At 43.1% G+C, this 24,884-nt stretch overlaps 1 protein-coding gene and 1 pseudogene across 1 annotated transcript in view; both read right to left on the minus strand.

Annotated features, from left to right (window-relative positions):
• Positions 1 to 14,353, minus strand: part of LOC141270638 (uncharacterized) — a 338,269-nt gene extending 323,916 nt beyond the window's left edge. Inside the window, exon 1 of the mRNA XM_073680720.1 lies at positions 14,284 to 14,353. The gene's annotated coding sequence lies outside the window, so the exon portion shown is untranslated. The remainder of the gene's footprint in view (positions 1 to 14,283) is intronic.
• The window catches only part of LOC141270692 (uncharacterized), a 73,113-nt pseudogene continuing 51,855 nt past the window's right edge, over positions 3,627 to 24,884 (minus strand).

The following is a 24,884-nucleotide window of genomic DNA, read 5'->3' on the forward strand; positions in this document are numbered from 1 at the left end:
GTACTATATCTATATTTCTTTGCGGTATCTATGCATCATGAATCGTGGTATGTGTTAAAGGGGCCCACTGAGACTCTTTGCCCGGGGCCCACAAAAACCATGAGCCAGCCCTGGTGGAAAGTTATATGGAAAATATGCCTAGCTCAAAAAGGGGGGCTACGCCATATCTTGGCATAAGTGAAGTGTGTGATGGTTCTATCTGTAAAAAAAAATACAATCACCACCAGATAAGACATAGCTTACAGTACATTATATCTATAACAATGTAATATAAGTTATATACACATATATACATGTATATACACACACAGCTCTGTTACAAAGGCCAGGAAGGAGCAAGCAGGGATAGGTACCTGCCTAGGGTGCCATCTTAAATCAAGCAGGGGGGGTAGAGGTGCAATTAAATTTAAAAAAATATATATTTACCTGTGGCTGCTGCTCCTCTTACCAATACACCAAGAGAAGGAATTGTGCTTTACTGTTCTGCTGCTTCATTGTACCATGTACTAAAAAAAAGCTTTACTAGAAAGGGAGGACCCCTCTGATAGGAGCTTTCACACTACAGGAGAGAGAGGACCCCCCTGACCATAAGAGCTTACACTTTATAGGTGAGAGAAAAATGACCCCACTGACCATAAGAGCATACACTCTACAACAAAGAGAGAGAACCCCGCTGACCATAAGAGCTTACATACAGGAGAGAGAGGACCCCGCTGACCATAAGAGCTTACACTTTACAGGAGAGAGAGAGGACCCCCCTGACCATAAGAGCTTACATTTTACAGGAGAGAGAGAGGACCCCTTTGACCGTAAGAGCTTACACTCTATATGAGAGGGAGAGGACTCCACTGACCATAAGAGCTTACACTCTACAGGAGAGGACCCTGCTGACCATAAGAGCTTACACTCCACAGGAGAAAGAGAGGACTCCGTTGATCATAAGAGCATACACACTACAGAAGAGATAGAGAGAGAAGACCCCGTCGACTATAAGTGCTTACATTCTACAGGAGAGAGGACCCCGCTGATCATAAGAGCTTACACTTAATAGGTGAAAGACAGAGAGAGGGAGAGAGCATAAGAGCTTACAATCTACAAAAAGAGAGAGGACCCCACGGCTCATAATAGCTTACAAACTAGAGAAGAGAGAGACCTGCCCAGTGACTCTGAAGGTGGAAATGACTCTGCCGTACAAACTGTGCTCCACTGAGAACCACTGATTGGTGATGGCCCCGGTACTGATCAATTTGCCTTTTTTCTCTGTTTTTTTGTGTTGTTCCAATACACACAAAGGAAATAAACACGTGCATAACAAAACATGTGTAATTGCAATAATTTCCGGGAGAAATACTTCATTTTTTGGAACAATTTCAAGGGTGCCAACACTTTCGGTCATGACTGTATATTTATATGGCTATATTTATATCTGTATGTATAGCTATATATATATACATTGTGAAGCTCACCTTGAGAAGTGGACACACTAAGCCCCAGGTCCGGGTGGGAACACGGACCCCGAGCGTTGGTGCAGCTGACAGGATGGCATATGGGGAGCGAGACATTGAACCCTCAGGAATCTTGGAAGCAGCAGGACGGATGAAATGAAAGTCAGCAGAGATTAAAGTTAGTGTACAGAAGGTGAAGTACACCAGACAAAAGTCTTGAATCTTAATCCTAAAACACAGGTGTTTGTTCTCATGGCCCTTAAATAGGATCATGGAGATGACGTCACAGAGCCATGCTGGGCAACCTGCAAAACCCATCATAGAGCACAACAGAGGACAGTGGACCGAGGTGAAGGAAGCAGAGCCAAGGATACCCGGTACATGTGTGTAACATTCATATACAGTACAGACCAAAAGTTTGGACATACCTTCTCATTTAAAGATTTTTCTGTATTTTCATGACTATGAAAATTGTACATTCACACTGAAGGCATCAAAACTATGAATTAACACATGTGGAATTATATACTTAACAAAAAAGTGTGAAACAACTGAAAATATGTCTTATATTCTAGGTTCTTCAAAGTAGCCACCTTTTGCTTTGATGACTGCTTTGCGCACTCTTGGCATTCTCTTGATGAGCTTCAAGAGGTAATCACCGGAAATGGTCTTCCAACAATCTTGAAGGAGTTCCCAGAGATGCTTAGCACTTGTTGGCCCTTTTGCCTTCACTCTGCGGTCCAGCTCACCACAAACCATCTCGCTTGGGTTCAGGTCTGGTGACTGTGGAGGTCAGGTCATTTGGCGTAGCACCCCATCACTCTCTCTCTTGGTCAAATAGCCCTTACACAGCCTGGAGGTGTGTTTGGGGTCATTGTCCTGTTGAAAAATAAATGATGGTCCAACTAAACGCAAACCGGATGGAATAGCATGCCGCTGCAAGATGCTGTGGTAGCCATGCTGGTTCAGTATGCCTTCAATTTTGAATAAATCCCCAACAGTGTCACCAGCAAAGCACCCCCACACCATCACACCTCCTCCTCCATGCTTCACGGTGGGAACCAGGCATGTAGAGTCCATCCGTTCACCTTTTCTGCGTCGCACAAAGACACAGTGGTTGGAACCAAAGATCTCAAATTTGGACTCATCAGACCAAAGCACAGATTTCCACTGGTCTAATGTCCATTCCTTGTGTTCTTTAGCCCAAACAAGTCTCTTCTGCTTGTTGCCTGTCCTTAGCAGTGGTTTCCTAGCAGCTATTTTACCATGAAGGCCTACTGCACAAAGTCTCCTCTTAACAGTTGTTGTAGAAATGTGTCTGCTGCTAGAACTCTGTGTGGCATTGACCTGGTCTCTAATCTGAGCTGCTGTTAACCTGCGATTTCTGAGGCTGGTGACTCGGATAAACTTATCCTCAGAAGCAGAGGTGACTCTTGGTCTTCCTTTCCTGGGGCGGTCCTCATGTGAGCAAGTTTCTTTGTAGCACTTGATGGTTTTTGCAACTGCACTTGGGGACACTTTCAAAGTTTGCCCAATTTTTCAGACTGACTGACCTTCATTTCTTAAAGTAATGATGGCCACTCGTTTTTCTTTACTTAGCTGCTTTTTTCTTGCCATAATACAATTTCTAACAGTCTATTCAGTAGGACTATCAGCTGTGTATCCAACTGACTTCTGCACAACACAACTGATGGTCCCAACCCCATTTATAAGGCAAGAAATCCCACTTATTAAACCTGACAGGGCACACCTGTGAAGTGAAAACCATTTCCGGTGACTACCTCTTGAAGCTCATCAAGAGAATGCCAAGAGTGTGCAAAGCAGTCATCAAAGCAAAAGGTGGCTACTTTGAAGAACCTAGAATATAAGAAATATTTTCAGTTGTTTCACACTTTTTTGTTAAGTATATAATTCCATATGTGTTAATTCATAGTTTTGATGCCTTCAGTGTGAATGTACACTTTTCAAAGTCATGAAAATACAGAAAAATCTTTAAATGAGGTGTGTCCAAACTTTTGGTCTGTACTGTATATACTGTATATTTATGTCTATATACTGTATATATAAATACAGTATATAGATATACATATGTACTGCATATACACAACCCAAATTCCAAAAAAGTTGGGATGCTGTGTAAAATGTAAAGAAAGCAAGAATGCAATCATTTGCAAATCTCGTATTGCTATATTTTATTCACAGAACATAGAAAACAGATCAGAAGTTAAAAGTCAGATATTTTTCCATTTCATTTTGACAAAATACATAGTTTTAAGGTTGAAGGTAGACAGAAGTCCATTGAGTTGAACCTATAACCCAACATTTTAATCCAGAGAGAGGCAAAAAAAAAAAAAAAAACATTAAAAAGGAACTTGTCAGGTCCCCCATGCCCTCCAACCCATCAGCGTTCACATGTGTATCACTGAATTCCCTGCCTAACCAGCCCTGTATATTGGTATTTACTTAAATCTATGTTTAAAAAAGGTATTTATAACCTCCGTTTTTCTCATACTAATTAGGCCTTTGACTAGTCGATGGGGCGTTAGTTTCCCCAGACTAGTAGGCCCTCTTTGCATGTTATCACGCCCCTGTGGACGTGATAACATGATTTGATCACTGCAAATCTCGTGCATGCACGTGGCTTTATTCTGCCAAGTCATTGAGCCTTTGAAGCCGGGTATACGCTTCCTGGCTTCAGAGGCGCACTACGCATGACAGAAAGTGCAGAAGATGTACGTGAGCAGTCTGGTCATGCACAGTGTGCCTCTGAAGCTAGGAAACGTACACTCGGCTTCAGAGGCTCAATGACGCTGCTGAATAGATCCCCGTGCATGCGCAAGATTTGCAGGATGCTGGCTATGACGGTTCTTGTAAATCATGTTATCACGCACAGTTGCCCCATATCAGGGAAAAAAATCCTTCCCAACTCTACATACAGCAATCAGTTCTGTGGATCAAAGCCCCATTACATAATCTAGTACCCAGCCATAACCTGTAATATATTTTTCAAAACAGGCTTCCAGGACCACCTTGAACTTTTTTAGCGAATTAACTTCTACAAAATCACGTGGCAGAAAGTTCCATGATCACTGCTCGCACTGTAAATTAACTAATTTAGAAATTGATGGCAGCAACATATCTAAAAAAAGTTGAGACAGTGCCTGTCTACCATTGTGTAGCATCTCCTCTTTATAAAACGGTCTGTAAAGGTCTGGAAAATTAGAAGACCAACTGCAAGAGGCAGTATCAGTGGGGTATATATGTACATCAAATCTGACTAAGAAAACTGGTAGTCTGACATGCGTAGATTGTGAGACATGTAGGTAAATATCTTTTTCCTTTGTATTTTTTAACACAATTTTCCTTTCCAAAAAAGACTAACCAAGAAATGTTAGGTACATGCTCTAAAACCAGCGGCCATAGTATTGGTGTGTCATGTATTTTCATCAAATTAGAAATATATACAAGTGTGGGAAAAAATCTGTAGTTTGTGACCTACACAATTTATCAACGAGTGACAGAGTTAAAAGTTTTATTTTTGTTTCTTTCAGCAATATTGGAGGACTGCTTCTGCATGAATGCAAAAAAATGTGTTACTAAAATGCGGCAGAAGTACTATAACTACTGTGATCAATCACTGCCAGTTCTATCTCTATCCCTATCAATTGAATCTCTGTATTACTGTATTTTGTTTGCAGATATATACATGAATTTTCACTTCTGTGCTAAAATACATAATATCTGTAAAAACTGTTCACCGATGTATGACATTCTCTCCCTAGCTGTATGGTTAAACTGTGACGTTCTCTTACTATCAACATTCACCACTACATTCTGCTACATTCCCTGCTTTTGTTTTTATACAGTCTACAATAGTTCCTCCTGATTGGCTGGGCTTCTGATGTGATAGTTGCAAATGGGGAAGCCCACCTGGACGCACACAATCTTCTGCAATTTGTGAAATGGGGGTGGACATTTTAGGAGATTCATGCAAAGAGAATCGCAAGTTGTTCAAATTGTCCGGATTCAGTGAATTCCTAAAACCACAACACAAACTTTGACTCACATCAAATCGATGATATTTAGCTAGCAAGTTTTGAGCTACCTGTGATACATTTACCACATTCAGAACATGAAAGTAAAGTCTCTCCTGTTCTGATGGTCAAAAACAACTTCTCTCCTGTGCAACATTTCTGATTCCCAAATTCTGAGCGTCAAAATGGATTCTCCCTTGTGTGAGTTCTCTGATGTGTAACAAGACTCCACCTTTGTTTAAAGCATTTCCCACATTTTGAACATGAAAATGGTTTCTCCCCTGTGTGAATTTTTCGATGATCAACAAGATTTGATTTCCGTGAAAAACATTTTCCACATTCTGAGCATGAAAATGGCTTCTCTCCTGTGTGAGTTTTTTGATGGTCAACAAGGTTTGATTTCTGAGAAAAACATTTTCCACATTGTAAACATGAAAATGGCTTCTCCCCAGTGTGACTTGTCTGATGGTTAGCAAGAATTGATTTTTGGTTAAAACATTTTCCACACTGTTCACATGAGAACGGTTTCTCCCCTGTGTGAATTCTCTGATGGGTAACAAGACCTGACTTATGTTTAAAACATTTCCCACATTCTAAACATATAAATGGCTTCTCCCCTGTATGAGACTTTTGGTGAACAAAAAGCTTTGATCTCTGAGAAAAACGTTTCCCACATTCTAAACATGGAAATGGCTTCACTCCTGTGTGACTTTTCTGATGTACAGCAAGATGTGATTTTTGGTGAAAACACTTCCCACATTCTGTGCACAAGAACGGCTTCTCCCCTGTGTGAATCCTCTGATGTGTAATAAGATCCGACTTCTTTTTAAAACATTTCCCACATTCTGAACATGAAAATGGCTTCTCGCCAGTGTGAATTTTTTGATGGTCAATAAGATTGGATTTCCGAGAAAAACAATTCCCACATTCTATGCATGAAAATGGTTTCTCCCCACTGTGACTTTTTTCATGTCTAGTAAGTTTCGATTGACAATCAAAACATGCTGCACATTCTGAACATGAGAATGGCTTTTCCCCAGTGTGAGTTTTTTGATGCGCAAAAAGATTTGATTTCCGTGTAAAACATTTTCCACATTCTAAGCAAAAAAATTCCTTTGCTTCTGTGTGACTTTTCTCATGTTTAACAAGATTTGATATATCTTCGTTGCTAAGAGATGATGGCATATCTAGGATAATTGCATGCTGTTCATATGTATCTTGTGTAATACCACAATCATCTGCTTTAATGTCTGAAGATATTCCATATCCTTTTAACCTTCTGAAACAGTCACCTGCCAAGAATAAAACTGATGTTTATTTATTTATTTTTTATAATAAAATCATAATATTATATTGATATTTTACAGTATTTCTATATAAATATTTCCATACAAATTGCAGGACATGTAGCAAAACTCAAACTCAATAAAAGTTAGAAATATATGAGACAAACAGACTTTTGCTAACGTCATATGACGTTAATAAGGCATTTCTTATTAACCATGGAACCACTAGTTTACATTTCTTTGAAACTATGAAGAAATGCATAAGTACAAACAATAAAATAATTAAAACATCCCATAATAATAAGACGTCATGCATATAAAAATGTTTAGAGGTTCTGATAGGTAAGAGATTTCTTAGTCATCATATGGCTGATTAATATTCCCCTTTTTAGGAACAGAGAACCGATAGGCTTATAAGCAAATTTGAAGCACCTACACTTATCAACTCAACATAAATTATAAGAATAGACTTTTACTGACACGACAATGAATCTCCATCTGATACTGGCCAAAATAGGTTGCAGAATCTAAAGAATCCCCTAGGGTTCACCCTGCAGTCTAAACATTGCAAGGAGTTATGGGCTTTGCTTCATGAAAATCTGAAATTTGTGGTCCCCAAAAATAGTCAAGAACACTGTGAGATATTGTGCAAAAGGCCTATTAATTGCTGTAAATAATAATAGGTGTTATAACAATTGTACGAGGTTTTGATGGAGAAATCTTCAATGAAGCCTTCAGGACATTGTGATCAAACACATAATTCTACCTTATACAAAGGATTTTTAATATTGAGTTTTATGCAAAAAAATGTAATAACCATCGTTAAAAACCTATTTTAGCTTTATAATCATTAGGAATAATTAAACATGTTCAAGTGGACTTCACCACCACATGTTCTCATTGCTTCTATTGGCATAGTTCAACTGTATTTTTACATCCTTATTTTATTTTATGTAACAATATCATAATTTCATCCATATTTATTTATTATTTTGGCAAAAGGAGTGAATCTAAACCTGAGAAACCCAAATGACCACAAAGCTCACAACACACACAAAATGGTACCAGCCAGTGACTGAGAAGAATCTGTGACTTCTCTGCATTTAGTGGTTACTACTCACCTGGGTAGTCATCTGTAGGAATCTCCTCTTCACACCACTCATCACCCATCACATATGTCTCTGTAGTGTTAATATGGGTCAGATCTTTACTCTGAAACAAATATAGTAAAAGTCACTGACAGATGGAGAAGTCACATCTATGATCAGCTCTAATCCTGCCATCTCCACCGTTCTCATTACACATGTATAAAACATATAACAATGGTGGATAAAACAAGACTGAGCACAAGACCTTCACAGCCGTCTACACATCATAGGCGAGATCTCATGATACCTTCTCTCCATCTACCTGATGATCCTGAGGAACATTGAAATTTTCTTCAGTACAGTCCTGTGGAAGAAGAGGATGGGGACATCTCTCTGGTGTTGTCTTCTTATTGGATACAACTGGAGGAAACACATACAGGGACTGAATTCATTCTGCATATACAGATAATTATGAGCCATATGTATCGAGTTTTGTCTACTACCTGGTGATGTGAGGGGCTGAGGAGCCTCCATCATGACATCTTTATACAGATGTTTGTGTCCTTCTAAATACTCCCACTCCTCCATGGAGAAATAGACGGTGACATCCTGACACCTTATAGGAACCTGACACATACAATGATACCGTCATCCCCCTGATCCCTTCATAGCATTACTGTATAACGTCCCAGCATTCCCAGCAGTGTCACCTCTCCAGTCAGCAGCTCAATCATCTTGTAGGTGAGTTCTAGGATCTTCTGGTCATTGATGTCCTCATGTATCAGGGGGTGAGGTGGAGACCAAGTGATTGGGCTCAGGGGTGTTCCCCATCCTTCAGATACGGGGGCCTGACAGCGATCACTAGAGGTCTTCTTCACTACTGTGTAATCCTGGTTATGGAGAGACACATTAATAAATCTCACTACAGACATTTCCAGAGTCCTCACCTCTCCAGTTCTGTCCATCTGTTATTCCCATAGATAAGAATGATGTAATGTGACATCATCAGAATCTCTCACCTCTCCAGTAAGCCGGAAGAGGATCTCTAGGGTGAGATGTAATATCTTTTCCGCCATCTTGTCCCTATCCCTATCCATCCTTGACGCGTCAATCAGGCAACTTCTCGAATATAGAAGATCTCCACTGAGAGGATCTGATATTTTAGGGACCTGAATGGGAAGAAAATGTAACATCATAATGATCCCATATAATAATAAAATTACTGGAGATAATAAGTAAAGACATGATCATGGCATAAATGGCTTACTAAGACATTCTCTCAATCATTGACTGATGGTCATTTCTTTGGCCACTGCAGGGATCACATTTGTCTATACCAAGCAGGAAGTGCAGAGGCATGAGGGGACTCTAGCAGCGTTGGAGTGAGTGCAGCAGGAGATGGTTAATGTGAATATTACTGTTTTTATTATTTTACAGCATTTTGGATTATTTTTCTTCATCTACACTACTAAACTCAATTAATTTTAGACCACACACTCATCTGTATCTACTTTTCCTATCCTTCCCTCCCATTAAAATATAAAAACAGCATTATTACTTTTATGATACAGACAGATAGGGCCTAAAGTGGAAATCATCTCACAATATATTAGTCTCTTCCTCAGACGGGTTAAATATGACCGGTCCCCACATGCCGGAAAATAAATGGAACCAGTACAATCTATTAACGATGCAACTACTTTATTTCTGACAGATGATTCAGATCTTCCATCACTGCAATGATTGTATCAGACATCCAATGCTTTAAGATAATTTTTGTCATATAGGCAGTAAGCATACCTCCCATGATTCATAGAACAGAAAAGGGACAAACTATATGTGGCACATGGGGCATCATAAGAAAATGGCCACACCCTTAACCGTACCCCAATTGTGACACTCATTTACCATTTCTTTCTACCAGACAGGTTATAGTGGCAGTGAGGGACATTCAGTGGATCGCCCGGGACAGAAGGACGTAGAGGCAATTCCGGGACTGTCCTGCTGTATCCAAGTGGTTAAGAACTATGGATTTATTTTTTGTTCATTCATTCATACTTGCAGCAGCCAGAACTTTTTCATTTTTAAGCTTCACTATGTGAGGTCTTGCTTTTTTGTGTGATGAGGTGTGGAAGTGACATTTTGCCAAATACGTCTCTAAGGCCGTGTTCACACATAGTGTAAATGATGTGTTTTCTTTAAGTGCAGAATCAAACCTTTTCTGTACTATAAAAGCATTAAAAACGCTTCTTCAACTTCACCAATAATGCATCAAGTAAGAGGGAAAAGATGAAAAAATGCAATAATCTGAGAAGATTGTTATCGCGTAGTGTGGTGACCTGCAAATAAAAAGCAGCCAAAAAAGGTGGCATTTATGCTACATGTGAGCACAGTGTCAGCGTTACATGTTTATGAACAGTTTTTGTGGCTCATTGCTACAGCTGTTGCCTGCTATGCAAGAGGTCGGGTGTCCAAATCCTGGGGAAAACCAGACTTCAAGAAAAGTGAAAAATTAGTCCTTAAAAATGAATGGAAGCAAGTATGTACAGAGCACAGACTGAGGAAGAGGAAGGAGGAACCAAGTACAATGAACTCTACAGTCACAGACGCCGTGAGCCTACAAAGAGAGGAGACATCATAGAGTGAGAGTCCAGGCAGCTCCCCCATATTAGGACTGTGCTGCTGTTTAGGGGGTATGAGGGAGATTTCGGGTCTTATTTTCATCTCTCCCGGTTGCCTTTATAGAGAAATAGCCATAACAGGGACACATTGTCACCTCGGGGCCCCAGAGATCGTCACAGATTAACCACTTCCCCCCAAGAAGCCGCAGTCTGATTGTCGGTGCAGAGAGCGGTGTGAGATTGTCTCAGTGATGATCACATGTGGGGAATTGTCGCTTCTAATCCGGGATCGGCTTCTCATGTCGTAGATTGTAATATCCACGACTGAATGTCAGAAGTGAGACCTCATGCTATTCATTCTCAGGGGGACGGAAGGGACGCAGTGTGCGATATGTGTCTGTTCTATCCAAACCGCCGGCTCCGAATCTACATCACTGGAAACGGAGGAAAATACTGCAGCACCAATCCCCCGAAATCACCTCAGCAACGGAGGGGTTAATGCCCCCTGCATACATGAGCACATCCAGTGTTATATTACTGTACATATACACATGGCAGAACTGGGGGAAGATGGGAACTATCTCCGGAAATGGAGGGGTTAATGTCCCCTGTATACACGAGCACATCCAGCATTATATTACTGTACATATACACATGGCAGGACTGGGGGAAGGGGGCCCTATCTCCAGGAATGGAGGGGTTAATGTCCCCTGTATACATGAGCACATCCAGCGTTATATTACTGTACATATACACATGGCAGAACTGGGGGAAGGGAGCACTATCTCCGGGAATGGAGGGGTTAATGTCCCCAGTATACATGAGCACATCCATCGTTATATTACTGTACATATACACATGGCAGAACTGGGTGAAGGGGGGGGGAACTATCTCCAGGAATGGAGGGGTTAATGTCCCCTGTATACATGAGCACATCCAGCGTTATATTACTGTACATATAGACATGGCAGAACTGGGGGAAGGGGACACTATCTCCGGGAATGGAGGGGTTAATGTCCCCTGCATACATGAGCACATCCAGCGTTATATTACTGTATATATACACATGGCAGAACTGGGGGATGGGGGCACTATCTCCGGGAATGGAGGGGTTAATGTCCCCTGTATACATGAGCACATCCACCGTTATATTACTGTACATATACACATGGCAGAACTAGGGGGAGGGGGCACTATCTCCGGGAATGGAGGGGTTAATGTCCCCTGTATACATGAGCACATCCAGCATTATATTACTGTACATATACACATGACAGAACTGGGGGAGGGGGCACTATCTCCGGGAATGGAGGGGTTAATGTCCCCTGTATACATGAGCACATCCAGCCTTATATTACTGTATATATACACATGGCAGAACTGGGGGGAAGGGGGGCACTATTTCCGGGAATGGTGGGGTTAATGTCCCCTGTATACATGAGCACATCCAGCCTTATATTACTGTACATATACACATGGCAGAACTGGGGGAAGGGGGCGCTATCTCCGGGAATGGAGGGGTTAATGCCCCCTGTATACATGAGCTCATCCAGCGTTATATTACTGTACATATACACATGGCAGAACTGGGGGAAGGGGCCACTATCTCCGGGAATGGAGGGGTTAATGTCCCCTGTATACATGAGCACATCCAGCATTATATTACTGTACATATACACATGGCAGAACAGTGGGAAGGGGGCACTATCTCCGGGAATGGAGGGGTTAATGCCCCATGTATACATGAGCACATCCAGCGTTATATTACTGTACATATACACATGGCAGAACTGGGGGAAGGGGCCACTATCTCCGGGAATGGAGGGGTTAATGCCCCCTGTATACATGAGCACATTCAGCGTTATATTACTGTACATATACACATGGCAGAACTGGGGGAAGGGGGCACTATCTCCGGGAATGGAGGGGTTAATGCCCCCTGTATACATGAGCACATCCAGCGTTATATTACTGTACATATACACATAGCAGAACTGGGGGAAGAGGGCACTATCTCCAGGAATGGAGGGGTTAATGCCCCCTGTATACATGAGCCCATCCAGCATTATATTACTGTACATATACACATGGCAGAACTGGGGGAAGGGGGCACTATCTCCGGGAATGGAGGGGTTAATGCCCCCTGTATACATGAGCACATCCAGCGTTATATTACTGTACATATACACATGGCAGAACTGGGGGAAGGGGCCACTATCTCCGGGAATGGAGGGGTTAATGCCCCCTGTATACATGAGCACATTCAGCGTTATATTACTGTACATATACACATGGAGAACTGGGGGAAGGGGGCACTATCTCCGGGAATGGAGGGGTTAATGTCCCCTGTATACATGAGCACATCCAGCGTTATATTACTGTACATATACACATGGCAGAACTGGGGGAAGGGGGGGCACTATCTCCGGGAATGGAGGGGTTATTGCCCCCTGTATACATGATCACATCCAGCGTTATATTACTGTACATATACACATGGCAGAACTGGGGGAAGGGGGGCACTATCTCCAGGAATGGAGGGGTTAATATCCCCTGTATACATGAGCACATCCAGCATTATATTACTGCACATATACACATGGCAGAACTGGGGGAAGGGGCCACTATCTCCAGGAATGGAGGGGTTAATGCCCCCTGTATACATGATCACATCCAGCGCTATATTACTGTACATATACACATGGCAGAACTGGGGGAAGGGGACACTATTTCCGGGAATGGAGGGGTTAATGCCCCCTGTATACATGAGCACATCCAGCGTTATATTACTGTACATATACACATGGTACAACTGGGGGAAGGGGGCACTATCTCCGGGAATGGAGGGGTTAATGCCCCCTGTATACATGAGCACATCCAGCGTTATATTACTGTACATATACATATGGCAGAACTGGGGGAGGGGGGCACTATCGCTGGGAATGGAGGGGTTAATGCCCCCTGTATACATGAGCACATCCAGCGTTATATTACTGTACATATACACATGGCAGAACTGGGGGAAGGGGGCACTATCTCCAGGAATGGAGGGGTTAATGCCCCCTGTACACATGAGCACATCCAGCATTATATTACTGTACATATATACATGGCAGAACTGGGGGAAGGGGGGCACTATCTCCGGGAATGGAGGGGTTAATGCCCCCTGTATACATGATCACATCCAGCGCTATATTACTGTACATATACACATGGCAGAACTGGGGGAAGGGGGCACTATCTCCGGGAATGGAGGGGTTAATGCCCCCTGTATACATGATCACATCCAGCGCTATATTACTGTACATATACACATGGCAGAACTGGGGGAAGGGGGCACTATCTCCAGGAATGGAGGGGTTAATGCCCCCTGTATACATGAGCACATCCAGCGTTATATTACTGTACATATACACATGGCAGAACTGGGGGGAGGGGGGCACTATCTCCGGGAATGGAGGGGTTAATGCCCCCTGTATACATGAGCACATCCAGCGTTATATTACTGTACATAAACACATGGCAGAACTGGGGGAAGGGGGCACTATCTCCAGGAATGGAGGGGTTAATGCCCCCTGTATACATGAGCACATCCAGCGTTATATTACTGTACATATACACATGGCAGAACTGGGGGGAGGGGCACTATCTCCAGGAATGGAGGGGTTAATGCCCCCTGTATACATGAGCACATCCAGCGTTATATTACTGTACATATACACATGGCAGAACTGGGGGGAGGGGGCACTATCTCCGGGAATGGAGGGGTTAATGCCCCCTGCGCCCAGTAATGGGGTCTCCCCACATACCTCCACCTGCAGAGCCGCCACCACATATATGGCTGTTCTGTGCGCACAGGACCTGTGATGAGGTCACAGGAGGGGAGGAGTCAGGGGTCACATGATCAGGGGCCTCAGTGGATGCAGGACTCTGCTGTGCTGGTTGTCATGGTGCTGGATGAGGTGAAGGTTATGTGTGGGGTCAGGAGGGGTTTACAGTGTGGATGTAGCAGAGCCGCGTGTGTACGAGGTGTACGGAGCGGAGCCGCGCGTGTACGAGGTGTATGGAGGGGAGCCGCGTGTGTACGAGGTGTATGGAGCGGAGCCGCGTGTGTACGAGGTGTATGGAGCGGAGCCGCGTGTGTACGAGGTGTACGGAGCGGAGCCGCGTGTGTACGAGGTGTACAGAGCAGAGCCGCGTGTGTACGAGGTGTACGGAGCAGAGCCGTGTGTGTACGAGGTGTACGGAGCGGAGCCGCGTGTGTACGAGGTGTACGGAGCAGAGCCGTGTGTGTATGAGGTGTACGGAGCGGAGCCGAGTGTGTAAGAGGTGTGCGGAGCTGTGTGTACGAGGTGTACGGAGAGGAGCCGCGCGTGTACGAGGTGTCCGGAGCGGAGCCGCGTGTGTACGAGGTGTACGGAGCAGAGCCGTGTGTGTATGAGGTGTACGGAGCAGAGCCGAGTGTGTAAGAGGTGTGCAGAGCTGTGTGTACGAGGTGTACGGAGCGGAGCCGCGTGTGTACGAGGTGTACAGAGCGAAGCCGCGCGTGTACGAGGTGTACGGAGCGAAGCCGCGCGTGTACGAGGTGTACGGAGCGGAGCCCCGCGTGTACGAGGTGTACGGAGCGGAGCCACGCGTGTACGAGGTGTGCGGAGCGGAGCCGCACGTGTACGAGGTGTGCGGAGCCGTGTGTGTAATACATATACTTAGCGGAACCGTGTGTGTGCAGGACATGTGCGGAGTGGAGCCGTGTGCAGAGCAAAGTTGTGTGTACAACATATACAAAACAAAGCTGTGTGTTTACTATGTGTACGGAGCAGAGCCACGTATTTACGACATGTGCAGAGCGGAGTTGTGTTATATGTACAGTGCTGAGCTGTGTTTGTATGATGTGTACAGAGCGAAGCAGTGTGTGTTGTGTACGGAGAGAAGCTGCAGGATCATGTAAGTAGCAGTGCTATTTGTGTTATACAGTTAGGTCCATATATATTTGGACAGCGACAACATTTTTCTAATTTTGGTTCTAGACATTACCACAATGAATTTTAAACAAAGCAATTCAGATTCAGTTGAAGTTCAGACTTTCAGCTTTCATTTGAGGGTATCCACATTAAAATTGGATGAAGGGTTTAGGAGTTTCAGCTCCTTAACATGTGCCACCCTGTTTTTAAAGGGACCAAAAGTAATTGGACAATTGACTCCAAGGCTATTTCATGGACAGGTGTGGGCAATCCCTTCGTTATGTCATTCTCAATTAAGCAGATAAAAGGCCTGGAGTTGATTTGAGGTGTGGTGCTTGCATTTGGAAGGTTTTGCTGTGAAGTAAACGTGGTCAAAGGAGCTCTCCATGCAGGTGAAACAAGACATTAACAGAAATAAACACTTGAAATAGATCACTCTGTTTGTAATGACTCTATATAATATAGGAGCTTAGCTTTTTGCATTGAAGAACTGAAATAAATTACATTTTTGATAATATTCTAATTTAGTGAGAAGCACTTGTATAACAAATGAGCACAATGTGAACGAAGACAAATAAGAGAAAATTCATATATAGGTGTATTAATACTTCAGGTCGGCTGCTTTCTGATCATCCTGCCAGCCAATGTAACGTAAAAGAAATGTACGTATGAGAAAAATGCTCCAAGTTTGATCAGTAACTTTGTTCAACGTTTTATCAGTTTCAATCAGGTTTGGTCCGAGTTTCATCTGTATTTCTCAGATGAGAAACATAAAGAAGTTTTTACACCTTCTTCTGTCTAGTTCTTGAGAAACAGACAGCACTCGTATGCCATCTTAGTGCTGTTATGGAAAATATTTTATACGTTGTTTTGATTTATCATTTAGGCAATTTATACATCTATATATTTTTGATAATTTTGTTTGTTTGTATTAGCTTTATGAGTGTTATTCATAAAAGAAATAACACAGGGCGTTGTCTATATGTGTTACTGAAGGCATAGAAAGCTGGATAGAACCAGTTTGTAGGAATTCATCAGAATCCATAATTTCCGACTTTGTTTTTCCAACTTTGTTTTACATATCTTTTACCTTAGGAAATGTATTTAGCCATCCCCCTGTCTTTTGTGATTTGTGGTTGTAATAATATTGCGTCTAGGCATCTGAGATATCAGACAAGCCTTGTACAGCACTTCTTAGTCAATTGCTTAATTTCCCTGACCTTTTGAGGTCAGCGGAGTTGCGTCCCCTGTCATATTGGTGAGATCTGTGTGACCCCTCCATCTGTTATCCTTGACACGGGGGGTTCGGACATAAGTCTCGACTGCCTGAAAGCAGTGTGAAAGCACCCTAAGGCTATGTGCCCACGATGCAGAAATGCTCAGGATTTTTTCCTGAGCGTTTCTGCATCTCCCTGGCAGAAAAAACGCATGCGGATTGTACATGCGTTTTCCTGCCAGGGACATGCGGATGTGAAGCGTTCTTCATTTGCATTTCCGCATGCGGGTTGACAAGCGCTTTCCAAGCGATTTTAGCATCACTTGGAAAGTGCTTGACAACTTGGTCACACTATATAAATCCATGCAAACAGCATGGATTTATATAGTGTGACCCGAGAGAATGTAAAAAAATAAATATATACTTACCCTCCGATAGCCCGCGCTGTCCTGCTTCGCTCGGTCCCGGCTGCCGGCAGCGGTAGAGTGAAGGACCTGCCGACGTCAGCGTCGCGTGACCCGTCACATGACTCTGGCGTCAGCGGAGGTCCTGCATTCCATCGCGAAGTGCTGGGAAGCAAGGAGGAGCGCAGCGCGGGCCACCAGAAGGTAAGTATACATTTCTTTTTTATTTTATTCTTTTTTTACAGCTTTTAATGGTACCTGGGTGTGGATGAGACTCTCCTCTCCTCTACACCCGGGTACCATCCGCACATTAGAACGCGCCAATTATGCAAGTACTGATGCAGTCTTGTGGAATTGGCGCGTTCTAATGCAAGTCAATGGCGGCGAAAACGCAGCGCTTCCGCAAAATAATTGGTAGTTCTGCGTTTTTTTCCGCAATGATAATCCGCAGCGGAAATTTCCGCAGCATGTGCACAGCACATGCGGATTATCATTGGGGGACATGGCAGGCCTTCTACCATGCGTTTTTTAAGCGTTTCTGCAGCGTTTTTGCCGCTGCGGAAATGCTTAAAAAACGCATTGTGGGCCCACAGCCTAATATAGGTATCTTGCCAGAAAATCAGCTTTTCTCCTTTCACTCATGATGGCACAAACAGGAAACCTACAGAATAAAAAGGTGGAGCCTCTGAAATCGCATCAGTGTTTTTTTAGAGCATGAAAGAACACAACGTTGGTAGTTTAGTTTATCACCATAAAGAAACTGATAATGATTTTTTGCAACACTGTGTGAAAAACGAAAGAAAGGGCTTGTGTGTAATCCATTAACTTAAACAAACAATGTGACAGTGCTGTCATGGGTTCTGGAAAATCCAATTACTTGTAAGTAATTATTGTTTTTTCCTTTCACCCATGACAGCACCCCAGAGTGAGTAGAAGACAAACCTCAATGCCTAAGGAGGGAGGAAGATCCCAAATCCCACCAATAGAAATTATAGAAAGTACAAGGTGAGGAATAGATTGCAGTCTTATATATTTGTTCAATAGGGACATTTGCCCTTTCAACCTAAGAGGTCGAAACAGCTCTAGTAGAGCTCCAGAATGGTCTGATCACTCACAAGTGCGATGGCTGCCCTAATCAATCTGGATAACATGGCTTTGGAGGCCCTGTAATATTTCTTGGGACCCTGAAAGAAAATGAAGAGAGACTAGCACTTCTTCCAGGCCTCATTAGTAAGAGTCAAAGTGCAATAAACTGAATGGGGGACATGTAAATTGAAGGTGTCCTATTTTCCCAGATTGATGGCAATGCATAGAAAACTTCTGTGTGGTTCTAAAACTGGTATCTGGAGATATGCATCCTGAATGTTTTATCATTGCCATGTAATAGGAGAAGACTGGAAGACAATAGTGCAACATAGTCTTACTCGGATAAAGGATATGAGAATGATCGGTACAGGGACGTGCTCACCTGGCAAGGTTGTGTGCCGCAACACCAAAGAAAGCTCAGTAGAATGGCTGCTGCAGATCCAGAATGCATGCAATGGAAGGAAAAACCATAGAAGATGGATCTTTAACTGCGCTCCCGAAGACACCATATGAGGAAAAAGGAGACCCAGGAGTTAGTGTTGAGATTTGCGGTTTTATTAGTGAACGAGTTTCAAAGTTCACAAACTTCTTTATAAAGGCAAAACCTAAAAACAACATTGTTCTGATGAAGAAATCTGTGACTAATAAAACTGCAGTTCTCAACACCGACTACTGGATCTCCTTTTTCATCATATGGTGTCTTCGGCAGCGCAGCTAAAGATCCATCCTCTATGGTTTTTCCTATCATTGCCATGTGGTCTCCTTTTATGATGCTGATTAGAACACAATGAATGGTCTTTATCTTGAACATTTTCTTTACATTAAAGCAACTCAGGCAACTTAGGTCTAACATCAGTCTGAACTTTGCTCTTGGTTTAGAGATAGTGTAGATTCTTGAATAAACTCAAAACTGTTGAGTAAAAATCTGGCCCAAGAGCAGGTTTTTCTACAAATTCCTAAAGGAGAAAAAGAAAATAGGACTACTTTTTTGAATATACTAAATAACAGTCACAGGGGAGATAGTGTAGGTTGAACTAAAGATTGCCTGGATGAAACTATCAAGAGCTAAAGTGAGGTCTAGAGGACTGGTCCCCAATCTACTGCTTCATCTATAAACCATATCTAGTTGCATTAGATAATGCCTTATGCTTGGAAGAAAACCTCATGGCAAGCAAAGAAAAATCGCACAAAAACTAAGCACCTTATTTCTACAAGGAATAAGAAAAAACTAACATAGGGGTCAATAGAAAAGTCAGAGAGTGGTCTCAACGTTTGTGAGATTAGGTTTTTTAGATTTGAGAAGTGCCAGGAAATTGAAACAAATCCACCATATGATCTTTAATCCAAAAGAAACTGTATAGCCTTTCCAATCATATGTAACATCCTCATGGTTGCCAAAAGGGACTGTGACAAACGTGACACAGTCTGTGATGAGATTTGTATTTTCTCTTTCCAGATTCTCAAGATCTAATTATTTAAAAACTGTATAAAAAAATTAGCTATCTGAAAAAAAGACCAAAAAATGTGATAGTGTCTAGAGATGAGCTGATCGATTCACTGAGTCAAATTTCCAGAAATTCATAGATTCACGCGAATTTGACCAATTTCCACACTGCTGAGGCATCATAAGTCTTCTCATAATGCCTTCCAGCTTTGACATCTTACAGATTATTATACCTTGTACAGGAATGGGTGGTCAGTACCTGAACCATGACAGATCAGTGGTTCCCAATGGAGCACAGTACGGCAGAGTAGTTTTCCATCTCCACAGTCACTGGTTAAGGCTACGGTCACATTACTATTGTTATTTATTATTATAGCGCCATTTATTCCATGGTGCTTTTACATAGCAAAAACACTTACAATAATCTTGAATAAAACAAGTCAGCGATGGTACAGGAGGAGAGAGGACACCACCCAAGAGGGCTCACAATCTATAAGGGATGGGTGAGGATACAGTAGGTGAGGGTAGAGCTGATCGTACAGCGGTAGGGTGGAGCAAGGTTTAATACAGGTTGTAGGCTGGGTGGGTCTTTAGGTTCCTTTTGAAGGTTTCCACGGTAGGCGAGAGTCTGATATGTTTGGGTAGAGAGTTCTAGAATAGGGGTTATGCACGGGAGAAATCTTGTATGCGATTGTGGGAAGAGGAGATAACAGGGGAGTAGAGAAGGAGATCTTGTGAAGATTGGAGGTTGCATGTAGGTAAGAACCGGGAGACTAGGTCACAGATGTATAGAGGAGACAGGTTGTGGATGGCTTTGTATGCCAAGGTTAGGATCTTGAACTTGAGTCTCCGTGTAATGGGGAGCCAGTGAAGGGATTGACAGAGGGGAGAGGCCAGGGAGTAGCGGCGGGACAGGTGGAATAGTCGGGCAACAGAGTTAAGGATAGATTGGAGGGTTGCGAGAATGTTAGAAGGGAGGCCACAGAGCAGGAGGTTGAAGTAGTCGAAGCTGGAGATGATGAGGGCATACACTAGTGTTTTTGCAGAGTCCTGGCTGAGGAATGTGCGGATCCGGAAGATGGAGTTGGCAGGAAACGGAAAGGATTTGGATGTGTGGTTTGAAGGAGAGATCAGAGTCCAGGCTTACCCCAAGGCAGCGAGCTTGTGGGACTGAGGAGAGGGGGAAGCCATTAAATTTGATGGATAGGTCAGATGGGAGGGTTGAGTGAGGTGGGGGAAAGATGAGGAATTCAGTTTTATCCATGTTAAGTTTTCGAAATCTAGCAGATAAGAAGGATGACATAGCGGACAGACATTGTGGGATTTTGGTTACTAAGGAGTTGATATCGGGTCCAGAGAGGTAGATCTGTGTGTCATCAGCATAGAGGTGATACTGAAAGCCGTGAGAATCTGTGAGCTTTCCCAGGCAAAAGGTGTAGATGGAGAAGAGCAGAGGTCCTAGAACTGAACCTTGGGGGACACCAACAGATAGAGGGAGAGATGCTGAATGTCTAGTCTGTTAGGTATGAAGACATCCAAGATAGGGCCAAGTCTGTGATGCCAAGAGATGAGAGAGTCTGTAGTAAGAGGGAGTGGTCTACTGTGTCAAAGGCAGATGAAAGGTCCAGGAGGAGGAGGACAGAGTAGTGTCGCTTGGATTTCGCAGTTAGTAGGTCGTTGGTGACTTTCGTCAGGGCAATTTCAGTCGAGTGATGCGGTCAGAAGCCAGATTGTAAGTGAAGAGGGAGCAGGAGGAGAGGTGGGAGGACAGTTCAAAGTGGACATGTTCCAGTAGTTTTGAGGCATAGGGGAGAAGTGAAATGGGACGATAGCTAGTCAGAGAGGATGTGTCATGGGAGGGCTTTTTGATGATGGGTGTGATTGAGGCATGTTTGAAACATGAGGGGAAGTCCCCCGTTCTTAGTGACAGGTTGGAAAGGGGTGGGTTAGGGTTGGGATGAAGACTGTGTTAAGGTTAGGGATGAGGTGGGATGGGATTGGGTCAAGTTCACAGTTGGTGAGGTGTGATTTGGAGAGTAAAAAGAAAACTTGATCTTCTTTAAGGGTGGAGAAGTTGGTTTTGGAGGAGGAAGGCTGAATAGATATGAGGAGGGACTGTGGGGACTTTAGACAAAAGCTTTATCTGATGTTGTCAATCTTCTTGAAGAATGAGGCTATGTGCCCACGTAGCAGATTTGACGCAGAGCGTTTTTGCCTCTCTCTGGCAGAAAAAAACGCATGCAGATTTACATGCGTTTTTTTCTGCCAGAGAGAAGCGTTTTTTCAGCGTTTTTACATGCGTTTTCACATGCGTTTTTTCCAAGCACTTTTCCAAGCGATTTTGAGCATCACTTGGAAAAGTGCATGACAAGTTGATCACACAATATAAATCCATGCAACCGGCATGGATTTATAATGTGTGAACAACTTAGATGCTTTAAATGCTGCATCTATAGTAAAAAAAAAAAAAAAAAGAATTAAAATGTTAAAAATAAAAAAAAACTGTATATTCACCTCTCCGGCGGCCCCCGGTCTGCTCTCCGGTCTCCTCCAGTCTGCTCCCGGTCGCGTCTTCTCTCTTCAGTGTCCCGCAGTGTACTGTCAGGACCTGCGGTGACGTCATTTAGTCAGCTGATGGTCACGCGACCATCACCTGACCGCCGACGTCAGCGGTCGCGTGACCATCAGGTGACTAAATGACGTCACCACAGGTCCTGACAGTACACTGCGGGACGCTGAAGAGAGAAGACGTGGCCGGGAGGAAACCGGAGAGCAGACCGGGGGACCCCGGAGAGGTGAATATACAGGTTTTGTTTATTTTTAACTTTTTTATTTATTTTTTTCACCGTGTGGTAACCGGGCTGAAGAGGAGTTGTAGTCTCCTCTTCATCCGAGGTACCACACGCACCGCGATTACGCTGCAAATTCGCGGCCATTGAATTTAATTGAAACGCAGCAAATCCACATATACCTGCAGGTTTGCTGTGTTTCAATGTTCCTCAATGGCTGCGAATTTGCAGCGTAATCGCGGTAGAAATGGTCATGCTGCGTTTTGCAAAGCAATGCGAATTCGGCGCGCAAATTAGCGCATCATGTGCACAGCACATCCGAATTCACATTGCTTTGCATGACAGACTGTTTTACAAGCGTTTTCGCGGCTGTAAAAACACTACAAAAACACTACGTGGGCACATAATCTGAGGCAAATTCTTCAGCTGAGAGGAGAGGGAGGAGGCGCTGGGGAATGAAGGAGAGAATTGAAAGTGTTGAATAGCTGTTTAGGGTTGTGAGACAGGGAGGATATGAGAAATGAGAAGTATGTTTGTTTTGCTGCAGTGAGTGTGGACTTGAAAATAGTGAGGGATTGTTTGAATGCGAGGAAGCGCTCGTTGGAGTGGGACCTTTCTATCTCCGCTCAGGAGCCCTGAGGCCCGTTGCAGTTCTTAAGTCAGGCTGGTGTTCAAGGGTTGCCTATTGATTGTGCGAGCTTTGGTATGTGTGAGAGGGGCGACCAAATTGAGAGCTGCAGCTGTTGTGGTTTTATGTAAAGCAGCAGCAACATCTGCATTGTGTAAGGAACTTATGTCTGTAAGAGGGAGGAGGGATTCAGAGAGTGAGTGTAGGTCAAGGTGTTTGAGATTTCTGCGCGGGTGTGAAAGTTTGTGAAGTGGGGATTGTAGATCTGGAAAGGAGAGGGCAGAGAATCTAAGTAGGTTGTGGTCAGAAAAAGGGAGAGATGAGGTAGAGAGGTTAGATAGGGAACAGAGGCGGGTGAAGATGAGTGTGGCCATCTTTGTGAGTGGCTGTGGAAGATCATTGACCAAGGCCGAAGGAGGAAGTATTTGGTCAGTATTTCACATCAGTATTTGTAAGCCAAAATCAAAAGTGGGTGAAAATGCAAAATTGGTGCACGTGTTTTTATTATACTTTTTCCTGATTGTTCCTCACCTGGATTTGGCTTAGAAACCCTGATGTAAAACACTGACCAAATACTGATAGTTTGACCGTAGCTTAAGTCTCTCCTATAGAGTGTAAACTCTTACTACAAGCGGGGTCATCACTCTTTCCTGTAAAGTGAAAGCTCATTTGGTCAGCAGGCTCCTCCCCCCCCTTGGAGTGTAAGCTCTTATGGTCAGCGGAATCCTCTCTCCTGAAGAGTGCAAGCTCTTATCATCATCAATGTCCTCTCATTTGCCTAGTTGAGTTTAAACTTTTATGGTTAGCGGGATTCGCACTCTCTCCTGTACAGAGAATGCTCTTATAATCTCTGTCTAAATCTCTCTCTTCTGTAGTGTGTAAGCTCTTACAATCAGCAGGGTCAACTCTCTCTTGTAGAGTGTAAGCTTTTATGATCAGTGGGATACCCTCTCTCTCTCTCCTGTAGTGTAAAAGTTCTTATGGTCATCGATGTCCTCTCTCTCCTGTAGAGTGTAAGCTAGCTCTTATTATCAGCAGGATCCTTTCTTTCTCTGGTTGAGTATTAGCTCTTATGGTCAACATGGTACTCTCTCGTCTAGAATGTAAGCTGTTATGGTTTGCAGGAGTCCTCTCTCTCTCCTGTAGTCTGTAAGCTCTTATGGTCAGTGGGGTTCTCCCTCTACTGTAGAGTTAAAAAACTCTTATGGTTAGCAGGGTTCTTTCTCTACACTCTCCCAAGTGTATTTTTCAAGCAACTACAAGTTTTACAGTATTGAGATTCACACTAATTTATTCGCTACAAATTAAATTTTGGAGTAAAATTCAAAAAACTCAAATTTGAAAATTTTCATCTTTATTGGTGTCCCTTTGGGAAAATAGAAAATTGGGTCAAATAATATAATAACACATCCAGGGTACAATTATGGAATGCAAAATTGTAAATGAGCCAAGTAGTCTCCCTTCCTAGTACAGGCTGTCTACTAATGGTGTATATGGAGGACCTTCATCCTGTCCCTTACAAAATAGAATGAAAGAGGTTCTTGAATCCATCAAACTGTTCATACTGCATTTAATAATAAACCTATTCAACTATACACTTTCCATCAATGCTATCTCACATCTGTGTGACTTCTTACAATGGGTGAAGCTCCTACATCACAATGTCACAGATAGAGCTGTGGAGTTGGTAAGGCAAACCACAGACTCCTCAATTTCCCTCACTTCCAACTCCACAGCACTGCCTCACTACTGAGCATGTACATAGTACATAAAGTGCAGCACAGATTCTTCTCAACTAAAAGCCTAGATACTTAGATCAGGAATAGAACAGACATTTATAAGACATTTCACAATTTTACCAAATTTTTATGAAAACATTGAC

The sequence above is a fragment of the Phyllobates terribilis genome, unplaced genomic scaffold (genome assembly GCF_046119375.1).
Source record: "Phyllobates terribilis strain yellow unplaced genomic scaffold, ASM4611937v1 Scaffold_5__5_contigs__length_657084704, whole genome shotgun sequence".
Classification (NCBI taxonomy): Eukaryota; Metazoa; Chordata; class Amphibia; order Anura; family Dendrobatidae; genus Phyllobates; species Phyllobates terribilis.